The sequence below is a fragment of the Cynoglossus semilaevis genome, chromosome 15, assembly GCF_000523025.1.
Source record: "Cynoglossus semilaevis isolate Cse_v1.0 chromosome 15, Cse_v1.0, whole genome shotgun sequence".
In the NCBI taxonomy this organism is placed as follows: domain Eukaryota; kingdom Metazoa; phylum Chordata; class Actinopteri; order Pleuronectiformes; family Cynoglossidae; genus Cynoglossus; species Cynoglossus semilaevis.
Genome location: NC_024321.1, coordinates 11,259,860 through 11,278,533, shown reverse-complemented (window position 1 = coordinate 11,278,533; position 18,674 = coordinate 11,259,860). Strand labels below are relative to the sequence as shown.

The window sequence follows — 18,674 nt, the reverse complement described above, 5'->3', positions numbered from 1 at the left end:
GTATACTTCTTCCGCCCCCCCCCCCCCCCCGCCCCCCCCACCCCAAACAGCAGCCCTGGATGGCAAGGATCAGCCGCTGTCAGTGGGAGCCGACCGGCTGCCATTCAAACCTGGACCTGACGACAGAGAATGATTGATGGATGACCGTGTTCCTGTGCGATCTGACTGGACAGGGGAGCTTAGCTCGCAGCAGGAGGTCACCGCGTCTGAGCATGTGTGTGTGTGTGTGTGTGTGTTTGTGTGTGAAACCGAGGGGCAGTTCAGTGCCATGCCATTACTGTTCCTCCCTGTAATTTGGCACGCGACCTGGACAAAGAGGCCTCACACGTGCACTAGCCCTTACACATGCACACACACAATCATCATTTTGAATTTCCAGGCCAGAGGCAACACCACCCCCACCCCCCTCCCCCCTCTTCTCTGAAATTTTTAGTTGTTTGTCTAGTTCCCTGCGGTCGGAAATGTCTTGTTTCCTTAATGGCTTCCAGTAAAGTTCCCAGAGTCCCCGTTGAATCTCCAGCAATCCTCCAGGGGAGCGCTGTTCGTGCGGCCAATTAGGCCTTGTATTCGGCGTGGTGTAATCAGGGCGTGTACTGTGTAACCTCCCTCTACCTACAACCAATACTGCACTTGATCCGGGATCAAATACTTGTGAAATCACAGCGTGTGCAGATTAGCAGTGTGGCAGAACGTTCTGCATTACTTCATTACAGAGTACATGTGAATACTGTGAATACTGTGAATACTGTGAAGGGTCAAACATGAGCTGCTCCACTGTGTGTCCAGTGTTCAGCTACTTGTCTTGTGAGTTCCCACAGCAGGGATTCCCTGTTCTACACCGGGAGAAGGAAATGGAGCGGAAGGAAAAACTCAACATGGAAACTGAGCGTGTGTGTGTGTGTATGTGTGTGTGTGTGTGTGTGTGGTTCTGGTTGCCCTCCTGTACGAGCTCCAGTTTGTGTGAAAAAGTACTCATTATTACCCAACAACCTGAGTCTCAGGGATATTGACAGTGGCTCCTGGATGTCGGAAAATTAAATGAAACTTCTCTAGGAATGGAACTCTCTAGAATACAGAGTGAGCAGGCGAGGCAGAGAGAGAGAGAGAGAGAGAGAGAGCATCGCTCTGTATGTCCGTGGTCATTGATCAACTGCAAGGCATAAAGGGTCCTCATTGGTTGTTGTTTTTGCAGCAGACCAATCAGAATTTGATATGGGAGAATGTGTTTTTTCTTACTGGACCAAATACAAAACTCAACTCAACAGATATTCAGACCTACAGTAGGCGCTAGAGTCACACAGTGGTAGGGTTCTGGGTTCAAATCTGCCTACAGGTTTGATGGGGGGGTATAGCCCTACTGTACTCCAGTTTAGAGCCCCACCTACAGGCAGAGTTGCTGTGCCAAAAGGGCATCATTCTGGGCTTCACCTCTGTGGGACCCTGCCCAATCACCAAGCATCACGGCCCAAGGGCTTGAACCAGCCCACTGCTGCACCGTGTGGCCACCAGGTCCCACCTCTGGGAGCGCGTTCACAACAGCGCTAACTGTTGGCATTAAAACCAATGGGTATTTAATGACACTGAACACACAGAGACATAAGTGATGGAGGGATTATTAGGGTGGGTTATTAGCAGCCATCCATGGGCTGTGGTTCAGTGGGACCGGCCCAGCTGTTAGGAAACACACACACACTGCACTGTATGTGTGGGACACATTAAATGTGGCTGAAGAGAGAATGAACGAAAGTCACGAAAAAAAAAAAAACAAATCAGGGAGACTCCATCATTTTTCCTGTTAGTTAAAAAATGTAGCAGGAAATTTGGAGTGCATGAGTGAGGAAATGATTTAGTCTTTGCGCCGGAGGACGTTCTATTCATCATCCGGCCGGCACATTTGTCAACAAGTCATTTTCATCATGTTTCAGGGATTTCCACCAAAAAATGTCTGATTTTTAAGTTGCTGTAATTACTCCCTTTCCATTTCGGTCCATTCCTTCGTGGAAGTTTCCAGATTTTCAGGGACCGTCTTTCTGTGGCAGAGTTTACAGAGTTCCCACCTGCTCCTCCCTGCACTGACCCTTTGCCCTTTGTTGATGGATTCCCTCATTACAGCTCTGCAGGCTTCACAGTCACGCAGTTTCTTCCGAGGCCAGTGTCACACACATCGCAGCTGCGCGGTCAACCAGGTGGCCGACGGAGCGGCGGGGACGCCTCTGCATCGCTGTGCAGCGAACGGTGAATGATAAAAAAGTCCAGCGTGGATGATTGCACAAGTGCACGTACAGTCTGTCATTAATTCACTGCCCCCCCCAAAAAAAAAGAGAGAGAGAGAGAGAGAAAGCTTTCACAGGGCTGTTAATGGCGTTTTCCTGTTTTCCACTGTCCCGCTGCTGTTAATAAAATACTTTTCTTTTTTCTTTTTTTGGGCTAAAGACAAAATATTTCCAGATGTTAAAATTAATTAAAATGAAATAAATTATGAAAAACAAATTTAAATAATCTTTGATCCTTTAATCGGTTCAATGGCTTTGGGAGAGTTGGTTAATATATTGGAAGCACGCTAGCCCCGGACTCTTATGCAATATTTGGTTTTGGTATTGTTATTTATTTAATTATTTAATTATTTAATTATGTCTTGAGTTAGTTTTCTACACACAGCTCTCTTCTCTGTCAGGAACCTTACATTTTGGATTTATACACAGCAGCTATTTATGTTTATATTTTGTTGACTGTCGACTACTTACATTTTGGATTTATACACAGCAGGTTTCACGGTGGAAAAATCGACAGGCCTCTTGCCTCTAAACAGGTGTTGGCTTCACGGTGGAAAAATCGACAGGCCTCTTGCCTCTAAACAGGTGTTCCAAAAGCGGGGAGCGTGGCCCTCTCCGTGGCTGCAATGCCTTTTTTGTTCAATAGTGGTGAAACTTTGTAGGAATTAGCAGGTTTTAAATACATTTTGGTGACATTCAGAAGCCACAGCTGTGAATCTGATGTCAGGGAAAGGGGAGATGGGGTCGGAAGAATCTTTTGCACCACATGACATTTCTGAAAATGTCACTTTAAGACACCGCTTCTGTTCTAGAGTTAGAACAATAATGAGTCTTCGTTCATAAAGTAAGTAAAAATATGCGTTTAGACCAATTTTACTCTTTTAAAACAGCCCCAACAGAACTGCGTACAGTGTCCTCACACACGATCTGCTCTTTAATCTCCCGGGACTAGACACTCATTTCACCACAGCAGAACCAAATTCTGTTTGAAGATGGTCCAGCGTCCCGCGGGTTCCTTGCCATGACTCACTACAGTGACACATCACCTGCTGGGCGTCTGTTAGCTGCGCTTGTTTTCACGCTCTTACTTTCACATGGAACACACTGATACAGAGATACTACACATGCCTCCTGTCACACCGGCCCACATCAGACACACGTCACGTGCACTGAGCAATTTGGACGATCTCACCCCCGCGCTACACCGAGTATTACCCAGGAGTATTACAGCTGAAATGTATCTTTGGCAGCAGGAAGGAGAAAGGTGAGCATGAAAAAGTAAAAAAAAAAAAGGTCTCAGATGAAGAGAACGTCCGTTTGGTCACACACACACACACACACTATCAAGTTACGTTAAGTTCTGGGGCTTTTGATGTCTGTTCAAGGGAAGCTGCCGATCGGGCCACTGTGCATCGGTGTCTGAGTGCAGTTCAGGAAGCACATGTGTGTTGTGATGTGTTCTTTATATGCTCCAGTAATCCGTCTGACACCAACACGCCGCACAAACCCAACGCACGCCTCGTTTTCCTCTCTTCAACAGTGCTCTTATGTTACCAGCTCCGTAAACACGGCGCAGAACAGAGGCAGCCGTTGATTTGATAACCAGCGTGTTTGCCGTACGGAGACATCTGTGAGGACTTTTGTTTTCACGGTGGTGAAAACAGCCTTTACGTGACAGCAGACGTCACCTTTTTCCATTTAGGACCGTGTTTGATAAGAATCTCTGCTGCAGCAGTGTGTGGACGTACGTTAGGCACGGACACTGAGCGGCGTTTCTGCTCTTTCTCTCCGTTTACTTTAGGAGTGATAACATAATGTAATAAAGAGAAGCACAGCATGAGGTGAACAGCGTAAGGAAACAGACCTCACTCAACATTACTGTTTCCTCTCTCCTGCTCCATTTTATTATGAAATGAAAATAAATATTTTATACAAGGATTGTTTTATTAAAATTTTTATTTATTATTATTATTTTTTTTTTTTACAATTTTTATTGCTCCAAACCCTGGTCCGGGGACCGGTGCTGGTCCGTAGATCATTTGGTATCGGGCCACTGGGTGAAAAAACATACTTCAGTTTTACTAATTTAATTCTTTCAAAAAGAATCCAGTCATATCCCTTTACAAAATTTAGGCTTCATTTAGGATGGATGGATGGATGGATGGATGGATGGATGGATGATAGATAGATAGCTAGGGTATCAGGTATTAATTGTTGAAAAGTAGACGTAGACACATCATCGTGGGCTGTGTGGTCAATCTCTGAACTAAAGAATATTTTTCTTTCAGTTTGATAAGGTTCAGGAATTGAGTCATTGTTGTTTCTTGTAGATTACAGGTCTGTGACTCTGGTTCTGCTCTAACATCTCTTTCCAGTCCTTCAGTTTCTTCCTGCTAGAACCCCAACATTCTCTGTGCTACATCTGTTGATTTCAAAGTCTACGGCTGAACACTAATCCTAAACACCAGTGACATTAATGCCATTAGGATTGAACACACACTCCATGTTCTCATGTATGTGTTGGGTGTCGGCCAGAGCCGACAGTGAAGCTGTGCAGCGTGAGATCCTCCGTCAGAGAGACACCACTCCTCATCCCTCTCTCTCTCCCCGTCTCCCCCCTGGTGGAGGGCGGTCAGGATGTGGAGCGTGAGAGTGTTGACAGAACAAGATACGGCCGGGGCAGAGATTCACGAACGCGACTTGACACAGAGAGAAGGGTTCAAGGGACGTGTACAGGGTTCACGTGAATTATTCCTGGCTCGGTCCTGTTAGCTTTTAGCAGGTCAAGGAGAGCCAAAGAGGACGGGGCTGGTCACGAACCCGTCTAAAAGAAGCCTCTTTACAACTCTCATGGGGTGATCAGGTGAGATGAAGGTCACCTGGGGTCAAGGTGAGCATGCTGGGAAGTACAGACTGAAGTTAATCTGAAGAGATTTATTTGTTTGTGGTCTTTAAGCTCAGGGGGTGTCGGGGGGGTTTGTAAAGGTTTATAAAAGATAAACCTGCAGCTGATGGGACCAACACACAAACACAAACTCCGATATCCCATCTGGAAGGAAGCTCTTAAACAGAGCGCCTGGTCGACACACTCGTCTGATTACAGCAGGTAACTTTGTTACAGCTCCTGTATTCTGTAATTCAACCGCAGCAGCAGGGGGTGGAGTAAAAAAAAAAAAAAAAAGTTCAGCGTAAGGACATGGTAGATATATAAAACTATGTCAGAGTCACAGTTTGTCGTTTCTTGGGTAAGTATGATGTCCAGAAAAACAAACAACTTTTAAAACAAATAAATAATAAATCTGAAAAAACAAAAAAACAAAACAACACCCACGTAATAATACGTGACCCCAAAAACACCCAACTGGCCTTCTGCCATCACAGTCTCCGCTCCCCGTTTACTGACAAGCACGTGTTTCTTCCTAAGCTCCGCACTACAAACAACTGACGGAGCGGATTTCCATCAGCTCTCAGGAGTCAGCAGACATCACAGATACACAGCTCTGACACTGAAACACTTCAAATGAGATTTTCCATATGGCTATTTGTGCCTCATATGTCCACATGGATATTTCCATATGAAGCCCTCAGAACACCAAACACTGCAGTGACGTCTCTCAAGGCCGTAAATGTTATTATGGCATGTTTGGGAAAGAAAAATGAGCCCTGAAAAAAAACACACAATGCTGATCTTAACAATGATTTGAAACAAACACCGTCGCACTGGAACCTGTTTCCAGAACCACAACAACGTAAGTGAATTAAAGTTGCAACGGTTTTTATGGCAGTGGGTAAAACTGAAACCACGGCTCTAAAAAGAAGTCTAGACTTTTATGATTGTGTCAGTATGAGAATGAAGTAAAAGGTAAAAAAAAAACACGACTTTTAGACAATCAGCCCTGACGTAGTCAAAAACCTCAACAGCAATATTCAATATATTTTGAGGTAACTCAATCATGTTTCCTGCAAAAAAGCCTGTGAATCTGGTCCTTTACAGCAGTTGGACCAAAGCTTTTTTGTACAATTTTCAAAATAAAACATCTTTTAGACTTTATTCTGTTAGTACTGGAGTCTGGATGATGTATTATTTTGAAACATTGCCAGATTTTCTTTGAATGAGAAAAGTAAATTATTTTTGAATGAAGTAACTTAGTAAAAATAAAAAACATTTTGCATCCTGTCCATTTCCGACCTGGTAACAAATGATCAGACCTGGGGTCAAATTCTCTGAGAACATTTCATTTAACGTCGCAAACTCAACCAGGAAGTTAGACGAATAGAATAGGGCAAAAAAGAATAATCGTACGCTAATTCCAAGTTTCAACAAGATACTAAAAACTGTACCAGGGTCAGGCAAAAAACTCTGAGACATGTCTCTCAGGTGTCTCCAGCAGCTTTGACGTGTTTCATCATCGTACTCTAGGGTTGAGCCATGTTTTTTTCTGATGACTGTAGGTGAAGCACTAAAACACAGGAGACTTCCCATGATTCACTGTGTCGTGGAACTTTGCGTCGTCATCGGCAGCGGCCGGCGTCCTCTCTCCTCTGTCAGGCCGCCCTAGTGGCCGCAGAGTTGAAAGGAGCTGCAGCGCTGGCTCTGATTAGTTTGTTTGCTTTCTATAAGCTGTGGAGAAGGAAGCTCCCCCGCTACGGCGGTTCAGTGTCAACAGGCCGCCCCACGCCGTTACAGCCACAAGATCGACGACACACACACACACACACACACACACACAGCAAGTGGAAGAGTATTACATGTGCATGTGGAGCAGAGAGCACGGAGGAACATACATGTACGGGACGTGTTCTCAGAAATATAAATCAAACATGGATGTGTTCCCAGGACAGAACTGTGACATAAACACAACACAGGGAGGGAGTCTGGAAGCTGACACGAGGCTAATGGAGTCAGGGATCAGCCCCCGCACTCCCTCTGCGTCCTTCACCCGACGAGGTTAAAACCCGGGCTAATGTTGGAATCTGGTAAAACACACCACAGCACAGCCACAAATAGCTCCTAATAGAACTTCCTATTATCCACACCGCTGGAATGTGCAGCTAATGCAACAGAGAGCAGAGCCAGGCCCAGTTAACATACCTGTGGCAACGGCATGTTGAAAAGCAGCGGGGAGTGTGTGTGTGTGTGTCTGTGTGTGTGTGTTTTCTGTAACAATTAGCTGACGTCAGGGCAGAAGGCTGGGAGAAACACAAACTGTACGACAGGCCAACATTAACCAGCGTCAATGGCTTAAATACTGGTAAAAGATTTTTTTTTTTCAGAGCTATTGCATTTCCAAATATTCTCATGACTCAGTAAGATTTGACCACACGATGACACATGATGACTTTAATTTCCCTTTGGTATCAATAAAATATCTATCTACAGTATCTATCTATCTATCCATCATCCATCTACAATTTAATATAAACATATTTTGGACAAATACTATAAAACATTTCAAGATTCCCCAATAGAGAGATACTGCTTATATGACGTAAAGGAAAGGAAAGTCTGATGTAAATCAGTCTTTACAAACCAAATGCACCTGCAGGAAACTCATCAGATCAGAAATTCTTGGCCAAACTGCAGGTGCTTTTTTCCACAATGCTGAAAAAAACCCCCCTAATTGTAAATAAGGGAGGAAAATAATGGGGGTCTAGATGAGCAGATAAACCTTAGAAGGTTCAGCAAAGATGAGATTCTCTATTAGCACATACTTTCTGCAACATGTACTGGATGTCAAACGTAGGGTTGCGTCATCAAATATGTCCACCCGCTCTGCCGTACCATTCCTGAGACGAGTGTGTTTAAATTTGTAATTAGAGTTTTGGAAAAGACCCAATATTTTGTTTATATATATTTTCGTGGTGTATTTTCAGATTGTTCCAAAGTTTTAGGTTTTGCTTAAAAGGTGTTCCACGTGGCTCTGCTTCTGGGTGGGGAGAGAGGGAGAGTGAGGGAGAGAGAGGAAAAGAGAGAGAGAGAGTTCTTAATGTAATTTCAAAGTAATTCTCTTGGAGTTTCTGAATTATTTCCTATACTTCAACGTCTACATATTTCTACTTCTCTGCCCTGGGGCCTGATTTAATCTGCAGGACGCCTCTCCCTCCATCACGCCGCAGTGAAACCATGGCGTGCCACGGACGACTGTGTTACTGTGGAGGACGGGGGTGAAGGGTGTAGCGTTTCAGACTATCTGTCACAGGTCAGAGCTTTGTCTCAGGTTAATTATGACCCGAGGTACAGTATGAGCAATGAAGAAAGAGTCACTTTAGTAGTGCCCCCCCCCCACACCCCGACGCCAACGGTCTGGACATGGTTATGTCCAGTCTCAGTCAGAAGATCGTATGAACATCGGACACACGACTGCTATAATATTATTCTACCTGAAACCAGAGCCTTGAGGATTGTGTGTGCGTGTGTTTGTGTGTGTGTGTGTGTGTGTCATGGGGCGTTGCTGGTGGCGGCGGCCGAGCCAGAGACTTCCAGGCTCTTTTGGGGGGAAACACTAGTGATAAAAACGATATGATGTCACGGGCGTCGTCGAAGACTCCCACAGATATCACACAGTTCAAAGCCGCGCAGCAAATTTGTTTTCAGATTAAACGGTGACAGTGTTGACTTTTTGTGTCTTTCTCAGACCTGTGACACTCAGACCCCACCCCCCCACAATCACCCCTCCCCTCACGTTAGCAAAATAAAACAACAGTAACACATGGAGAGGAACGCTAGCGCTCTGTTCTTTAGCGAAACAATACCAACAACCTTGTATTCTGTCGGTTAAAAAAAAAAAAAAAAAAAGCTCGCCAACATATTTCTCGCAAATGCCCTGTGCAATAAGTGGTGCCATGAGGTTAGAGCAGTAAACAATGTCTTACATGAAGGATTATTAACAAACAAAATAAACCGACTTCCATAATCAGATGAAAGTCAAACCTCAGATGCCTTTGTTTATGGGCTCTATTTATTATTTTCTCATTTGGTTGCATCCCCACATCATTTCTTCATGACTTTTCCCCGAAATTCCTGAGCTCCTCTTTTTGATTATTGTTTTTTTTGTGTGTGTGATTTCTCAGATGTTGCCTTTCATTTTGTTTGTTTGCAGAGTCTGGGATGGCGTGAGTGGAAGGCGGCCTCTGACCTGAGGCTAACGTGTCTGACAGACCGCTCTGGTCTGCAGTGTCCCACGCCCAGTACTCAGTGAGCCGCAAAAAAAGTCACCCACAGAATAAAGAGGAATATTTGTGATAATTATAATTGTTTAAATAATAATAAAAATCAATAATAATACTTATTATTAATAATAATTAATACATTTTTTTTTAATAAAAATCAATAATAATAATGCCTATTAATAATAATTAATACTAATACTAATAATAAGAAATACTAATTTGAAGCTTTGCTAAAAAAATAAGATAAATGACTGAAAATAGGAGTCTGTTATGAATGTAATCCAAACGTTCTTAAAGTCAGATAAACATCCTGAGATTTTACAGCTCAGAACCGTCCAGTGATGAGTCTGAAGGGACCCGTCGTTCGTACTAACCGTCAGATGAGCTGTCAATCATTCTTTCAAAAACAGCGGTTGACATTTGCACGCGACTCACGTTACAGCGAGATGAAGCGTTTTACTCATCACCATAACCAGCACTGACAACGTAAAGCACCGAAGACTTCACTGTCAGCGTCGATACCAGTCAAAGAGACAAAGGAAAATATATTACATCACCTAAATGACAAAAACAAGGGTTTTAATGACCATAATAATCTGAGATTACACGGCCCATTCAGGGACACTCGGAGACTTTTAAACTTTTAAGAGCCCTAATCTGTAACATTATCAGTCCTCTGGGACTGCAGTGCGAGCGGCACAGGCTGCAGTCCAGCAGAGAAGGCCACATGTGGCGGCACGGAGAAGACCGGGGTGATGTCAGGGTTCAGCGATATTGACAGTTTTGATGCATCAAAGCAGCATCAGATGTGTTTGGAGGAGAAAGGAAGTCTGGAGAACGGAGTAAACACAACGAGCGCAGCACGCAAAACTAGAGGAACTGCCTCTAGTAGTTTGACGGAGAATTAAAATGCAACTGTCCATGTTTCTCCTGGAAATATAAATCATGTGTTCAAAGGGAACACGGTCCCCAGTGGAAGTCATGGGAACTGGATGTTTTGGTGTATTTTTTTTTGTGTGTGTTTGTTTTTTAACTGTCACCACATGAATGAGTCCCATGTGCCTGAAGTTTGGATGTGATTTGTTCAAGGCAGTGTCACAGTGACAGTGACAAAGGACCAGGCCGACTCCCAGTGTATGGATGTATCAATATGTTCTCAGTCAAATTTGTTTGTACACTGTAAAAATGACTAGAGCCTCTTCAAACCACACACATGTGACAGTGATGAAGAATTGACTGTTCTTTGGAAAATCGTTTTTTTTAAAGACAAAATGAACCATGTTACTGCATTTAACCTCTCTGACCTCACTTCCTGCTCTTGTAGGTTTCTTTTTTTTCTCCCATACCTTCGACTCGATGATCCTGATTCACTGACACACTCCAGGACAGCAGGACAAATTAGCCAGTATTCAACAAAACCTTAAGAGTACAATGTAGAGGATTTAGCGACATCTAGTGGTGAACTTACCTTATCGTATTTGTTACAAATGGTCAAAATCAATCTAAAAAGCTTCATGTAATTTTTTGTGTATAATGTGTAATAATAATATAATTTAATAATAACTATATTATTCCAAGAATTTAACCAATCGGTGAAACTCCCCAGTAATTAACCCCGAACACACAGGATGCGCCTGGAGAGGGGATTTTCGGTGCCTCGTCGTCGCGCCACAGTTCCACCAAGGCAACAATTCAAACTCCAATCCTCCAATTACAAACCAGATCCTTTAACATCGGCCATAGGCCACGGGCTGATCATCCACACTAACACTAAGGACGAGAACAAAACTCCAACTGCCCACATCTCTGTGACGTCACATCCTCCGTCCTCTCTGCTTAATTTTCCCGAAATTAAACAAAGACCAGGGAACAGGCCATGTACCTTGTTCCAGTCCTGCAGAAAACCTCGGAAGGCTGAGTCTTTGATGGAGAATGTCACTGGTAATTGTTTATGTGAGCCCGAGGCTTGGAACTGGGAAGATTCATGATGTCATTCCAGATATCAAAGATATGTTGGATTATCGTTACTGCAGGCCTGCTGCCAAAGCCACCAGCTCTTTGTCATCCTCTGAGCATCTCTTGGCTCTGTTTCCTGTGAACTAGAACGTTACGTTACTATCTGTACTGATCCCGACCGGATTCCTCTTCATCCTGGGAACAAAAAAAGGGAGGACGACGCATTCTTAAAGGCCGCTATTTAAGGAGATAACACGGCTCTGGGTTGACGTGGTGTGAATTCCTGTTATTTTTCGATGACCGTTGTGAAAGTCGACGACGGTCAAGACCTCTGTGAAAGAGCAGGAATCTTTCGTGGAATATTCTTGTTGTTTCTGGATGATGAAGGAAAAAGAAGGACGTATTTTTCCCTTCTGTCCTCCATTAAACAAAGGCTTGATGGTAAACAAACAAGAGGAGAAACATACTGAGACCGATGTAACCAAGGAGAAGAGAAACCAGGGTGAGGTGAAAAGATTAATGCCCCGGACCCCGTCTCATCTGCACATCTGTTTGATCTGGTACTGTTAAGAATCAATCATGCTCACGCATGCTAATGCAGCCGAGTGAGCAGTCGGGGGAGATACTGTATGAAAGAGAGAAAGAGCGGGAAACGTGAGCATGTTTGTCCCCTCTGTGGACCTCAGATGTTGGACAATGATCCTGTCCTCAGGTGCTGTTCTGATAATCAAACATCCAGACAGATGGTGAAATCATAATAAAGACTTTCCTGCAGGATATTCGTCACACTGGTGGTCCCTAATTTGTCATCTTTTAGAATAAATCATAGTTCTGAGTTTTTTCCCATGTGATTCAGGAAGAAAACTTATGAGTTATCACCTCAGTACTACAAGATACTACAAGATACTATCAACAGGATTTGTGTTACTCTATTTGATCTACAAATAGCACCAAAAAAACATGATTTATTTGGACCCTTCAAATAATTCCTTGCATTTATAGTTACTTTTATTTTCATGAATCAGAACTGCAAACTTTTGCAACGAATCTTCAATTACTTCAACTATTTTCTATGCAGACGACTTGCACAGTAATGGGAAAAAGGAGGGAAATATGTGGGAATGACAACTCTCTGCAAGTAGAACAATTTAACAACCAATTAAAAATGACTAATGGGAACAAATGTACAATATGTCACTTAGTATCCAGGAAATCGTAACTTTAAAGAAAACGTGGCTTACATAAAAAAACATTTAAAACGAGAAACGCCCTATTAATGCTGTCAATAAATTTAAAACTCAAAAACTTTGACAAAACATGGAAATCACAACTCCATCACTGCACCACATTCACAATCCTAATCAAGAACAAACACACAGTTAAGTTAAAAGTGCTGGTGCTCTTTCCGGCCTCAGCTGCCAGCAGTCGACTGCCGTGCGTCACAGGGATGTTGACAGTGGTCAAAACCCAAAAAAGAGATTTAAACTGCTGAAAGAAAAATGTCAAACAGTGACAGAAAGACAACTGACACAAGGCAAACATAACAAATCCACATCTGCCCCCGGAATATGTGAGGAAGTCGGGCCTCTATGAAGGTCTGCAGATGTAAATGCAGATTAACGAGACATAAGAAATAAACACAACCATTTGTATCTCAGTCAACGGCAGTTAAGTAGTAAAGCAACTCTTGCTTTATTCCCAGAAATGTTGTTTTCCGTGGTCTTTGATCTGGCTGGGTTTAACGTCTGATGACTCCCCTGTTGAACAGTGTGGCTGCGTTTACCGTCCAGTGGTGGCTTGTACTGTATGCAAAAACAGCACAAACAACAGATGAATGGATCGAATCAGGCTCCCAAATAAAAAGGATGGACATCATTCCGAGAACAGAGCATCTGTATCCTCACCCTCACCCTGGTCCCAAGAGAGACAGGAAACAACACCAGAAGAGGATCCTTTAGACCAAAGCCACTGCATATGTGTTGATCAGCTATTGTGTGCAGACACAACAATGACAAAAAAAAAAAGCCATTGTCTTGGATTTGAGAACTTCTCTGTTTCACTGTTCTGGCTTTTGCCATAATCCCAGCATCCCTGCTTTTTCCTGCCTCCAGCTAATTTGTTCACGTCCACCACAATCACCGCTAACACCCCTGATCACAAAGTTAACCACAAACAGCAAGAAGACACTCTGTGCGCCGGAGTGTTTGATGTTTCTTTCTGTTTCTCTCCCCCCTGCAGCGGAGGTGTAATTCAGTTAAGCAGAATGTAGCCAGCAGCAAGCTCCGGTGAGTGGGAAGGCGAGGAAGGATGAGTAACAGAGAGAGGATGTTTTCCAGCAGGGTCAGAGGTGAGGGAATGGTCTGGGAATGTCTGTCAGGGTCAGAGCGTTGGCACAGATGGACAGAGCAAACAGCCACCTCTAGGGGCAAACAGCGCATCCTGTTAGCAGCCAAAGGAGATACAGCCAGTGCCAGAGGTTAACACAGCAAGGGCTAAGAGGTCAGAAGGTCGCGTACCCTCACCTGCCCTTCTGTTCGGTTCCAGCCAGTGGAACAAACCTGTTCCAACGCCTGAGGGCAGACAGATGTAAAACATGCCAGACTTGGCTGGAAGAAGCTCCTGTCATGTTGCATGTGTGCAGTGATGCCAGAGAGATGACACTTTTACGAGGGCTTTATGGTTTCACTGCGGCCTGAAGAGGTAAAAACCAGAGAACGGGCTCTGTACGTGAACAAATATGTTTGTGATTTAAAATGTGACTTCATTTGGATGAAAGGAGTTTTATACCACACCGTGTAGTAGCCACGGAGTAAAATCAGTTTCTATTTAAAAATGCTACTGGTTAGCATCAGCAGACTATACACTGCTCCCCACCAGGGTATGGTTAGCATTTTGTCACCCTAACCCACCAGGGTATGGTTAGCATTTTGTCCTTGGGGAGTGGTGCAGTCATAAATGCCATTTAAGATTCTTTCAGTTTACTACGCATGAAAAAGGCCGAGTGATGATATTGTGTCTGAGCCTCATACGGCCCTCGAGCCACTACTTGAATAGGCTGAAACTAGAAAACCAAGTCATAAACCATATTACAATATTAACAGCGGGTGGGAGGGTCGTGAGTGAGGAGGAGGAGGGGGGTTGGGTGTAAGAAGCTTTCAACAGAATATAGTACGCTGGTAATGATACACAAGCATCCAGTCACTAGGTGGCAGCAGCTCATACAGTGGTTTGTACAGATTAACCAGTAACTGGGAACCACTGCCTTATTAAAACCTTAGCTACGACTTCTAAGAACTCTCAACAGAAAACAATGAAAGATGAGCCACTCTAACGAAGACAAATCTAACACACATCTCAACTATCACGAGCAAACACCCAAGTAACATTTCAATTTTTAAGGACAGAAAAATATTACGAAACCGTGTCGAAAATTTAAAAACAAAACAAAACAAATTGTCCAATTGTGGTTTCAGTTTTCACAGACATCCCCGACAAAAGACACCTCCAAAAACAAACCACATTTTCTACAGTAACTTCTTACCAGCTAGCTACTCATGCGCATCTGCGTTCTAGACGGGCCAAAAAGTCGATCCATCCATCATCTAAACCCAACAAAAGGTTCTCTCGTCATCTGTCAGATAAGACAAAGTTGCAAACGCCTGTAAATAGAACTGTATTATGAGGATTCCCAAGTGTCCAGTTGGAGCAAACTATATGTTTTGATGTGAACACACTCTGATGCATTCCTCGGAATAATTTTATATTTGCTTCAACCCATGGAGTCCAGATGCATGAAATCGAACATCTCCCCAAGGAGACGCACACATTTCCATATCCTTCTCTCTCCCCTTTCTCACCCACCCATGGCTGACAATGCTGCGTGCGGCGTAGCATGCGTCGATCGGGGCGCCAGTGATAAATAGAAAAATAAACTCAAAAGAACCAGCTGTCAAGCAGACAATCAAACTACAGCTCGTAGCAGATGACTTTCATCACGACTGCCGAGGACATGTTCTCCAGGGAGAGGAAAAGAAAACACAGGGACAGGACGGAGGGGAAGATGAATGACACTCCTCTATTTAAAGAAAACAAGAAAAAAACAGATAAAAGTACGGGGTTAATGCGCAATGATGGGTTATTTACCCGACCGTGGGGACACCACCCATTCTGTCTGTTCTGGGACTTGAGTGGTAAATGGCTTCCCACCTTCATCTCATTCTCAGCGCTGTTACAACTGACAAACTCATAAAAACTGCTCATCTCTTACTCACTATTTTTGGCTCAGGGAGACTTTTCTGTGGACATTCGTTATTTTTCCCTTATTGAATGAGTCTGTGTAGTGACAGGTCCTGAGGAGATCACAGGGCAGAGATGGGCATAAATCATGGTTAACACACACAACAAATGCAGCTGAGTGAGTGGAATGGATGTACTGACATTTCTAATGAGCGAGGCACCTTGTCATCAAATAGACACGATCAGTAACGCATCCAAAAACAACAGCGTCTTGTGCAACCTGACAGACAGTTTTGATTTTCTATCCACATTTAAAGAAAAACTCTCTTCAGCTTTTGCCAACAAATCTCTTTATGTGGCTCCGACAACAACGGAGGAAGAACATGAATAATTTACTGAGGAATTCCTCTGTAGGACTGCCAAAGAGGACAGTGGCACCAGAGCTGCAGGGACCCCGATTGGAGACGAGGCCTTCCGCGACAAAAGGCAGGAGAATTCCCAGACAGAAATGAGTGAAATAAAGTCATTAAACTGTGTTAGGAAGCAGAGAAATGACAACGCAGAGCCGTGGATTATGTGTAGAGTCAACTAAAAAAACCACAGACTCCTCAGGCTCCTGTTCTGATCAGTGATGCTTCAGAGACACATCGGTTCCAGAATCCAAACACAGTCGTTACTGTTTAAACTGTGACTTCCTGCTGGAGGTCCGGCCAAACTGTACTGAGTGTCAGAGAAAGAAGTAAAGAAGATCATAGACAATAACCAGGTCTGACTCTGCACCCTCCAGTAGGGGTCGCCACAGTTATAGTCCACTGAGTAATTTAACTCGATTTTACGTTTGAGACTCTTCCTGACGCAAAACAACCTCGGATTTGAAACTAGGTGGAATCGAACCTTCTTCGCTGTGTACTTACATTTATGTTTTCTACCTGTCATTCCTGTCCAATCCAGTAGGGTTAACCTAATAAAAACAATAATAATAATACTAAAAAGAGATTGATTTTTGTCACATCCTGGGACAAAGGAAGAATATAACTACACACCAGGACAGGGTGGATAATAAATAAATATAGATAAACAAACAAACTAATCAGGATTTACTTAAGAATTGTCCTTTTGTTAGGGGTCGTCCACAGTGGTCATTTTTACAACTTGAGACCTTACAGGGGTTGATGCGTCGCCTTCTTTAACCCAGAAATATAAACTAGCACAGATAAAGAAAAACCAAAAAACTCCTGGTTATTATTTCAACTTTGATCAAACACCACAAAGATAAATAAATAAATACTGTTTTCCTCTGGCCTCAAAGAACTGTAGCTAATCACAGCTCAGATCACGGCTGAGTTAACCAATCAAATCCACTGAAGCCAGGAATGACTCCCCAGGAAAGGCTGAGTGATCTGCTTCGTTTAGGTGAAGTCGTCGTTTACAGTGGAAACACATGACAGATCATTACGGTTTAACCTCTGCGGCGAGACGAGGAAACACACGAGGAAACACACGAGGAAACACACGAGGGTGGCGTTTATTCTCACGTGACACGTCTTAACTTTAAACGACTGTAGCGAGCATGTGGTACACGCCACAGCCTCCAACAACCGCTTTGAAGGGGTATCAGTCAGACTGCATTTGCATACGTGTCGTGGGGTTATCCTTTTCCTAAACTACTCAAAGGAGGCCACATTTCCTTAGCGACCCCTGCGCAGCCCCTCTGGTGTGGACTTAGTTAACCATGCTTGACAGGACCTGGGATCAGGTGTCCCCCCCCCTCCACCTCCGCTCAGGGAGGAGGCAGGGTGGAGGTGACCTGTACCCTGAACAGGAGTCGCCTAACATGGGGATCAAACCGTGGTGTGTGCTCCTACATCACGCCGCCGTCCGTGGGGAGGACAGCGCACATCCATCTCTGACATTGGGGATTAGAACTCAGGAAATCTTTATACATTTATGACCTTCAAACATTCACACGCTCTTCAATCGCAACGATTTCTTTAAAGTTATTTTTAAAGAGCATAAATTAACACATTTTTGAACTTTTTAATTTTGGAAAAGAAACAGCTCAAATCTAGCTATAAAACTTTAATTCTGGGTTTTAAATCTCCCAGGACTGCAGGATTACTACGGCTTAACTGCACATAAAAACTGTGATCCACACATAACAGAAGGAGACCTCTATCAAAACACAATGCCTGTCCAGTCCTATTGGCCAGAACACAATTCAAGAGGAAGAAACAATAGACAACAATGAAACGTCAAATCGTTGGAGGGAATGAATGAACAGTTGTGTCAAATAAAAGACAAATACAAATATTATATTATAGAACAGATTGAGTGCTTCCAAACATGTCTGTGGTCTGGTGGTTGATGGATCGTAACTGTGAGATTGCCGGTTCAAATCCCGGCCTTGGCAGGACTCTGGGGTATTGAGCAAGCAACCAAAACTTGTCCCACTCTTGGACAAACTATAAAGTGCAGCCTAGCCATATATATAGTTGTTACAACCTTTGTGTAGAGATGTTTCCACAAGAAAATAGATCCAATAGGTGGCAGCATTGCAACTGAAAGTCAATGTCAGTCCAAAAGTTCAAAAAGCTAGGGTGTGGAGGGGGGGCAGGAAGTTGAAATTTCAATAATGAAACAGGATTGTAAGACTTTTAAGTATCTAAGTTGGTATCCATCCTTTAAAGTACCCAGTAAATAATAAGTAGGTTCGACCACCACCCACCCTTTACATGTTATATTAATTCTTGTGAGAAAGAAAGAACCCCCTGGACCCCCTGCAGAGGATGGACGAGCTGCTAATTGCTGCTGTCTGTGATTAGCGATAATTTAATTCATATTACAAATTTCGCCACATTTGAATTTTCCCTTTTTTGTTTTTAATTTGTTTGTTTGCTTGATGTTGTGCCTGCCCTGCACTCCATTATTGATTGCACAAATCCACATCAGTGTCGGTGTTGACAAAGATAAGATCAATATGAAGTCGGGGGGAGGGGCAGGGGGGCAAAAAGATGAGACAATTGTTCGGGTTCTTTGAGA

The 18,674-nt window shown here is 43.5% G+C and overlaps 1 protein-coding gene across 2 annotated transcripts in view; it reads right to left on the bottom strand.

Annotated features, from left to right (window-relative positions):
* Positions 1-18,674, bottom strand: part of LOC103391032 (collagen alpha-1(XXIII) chain) — a 132,532-nt gene that overhangs the window by 58,436 nt on the left and 55,422 nt on the right. The gene's annotated exons all lie outside the window — the stretch shown is intronic.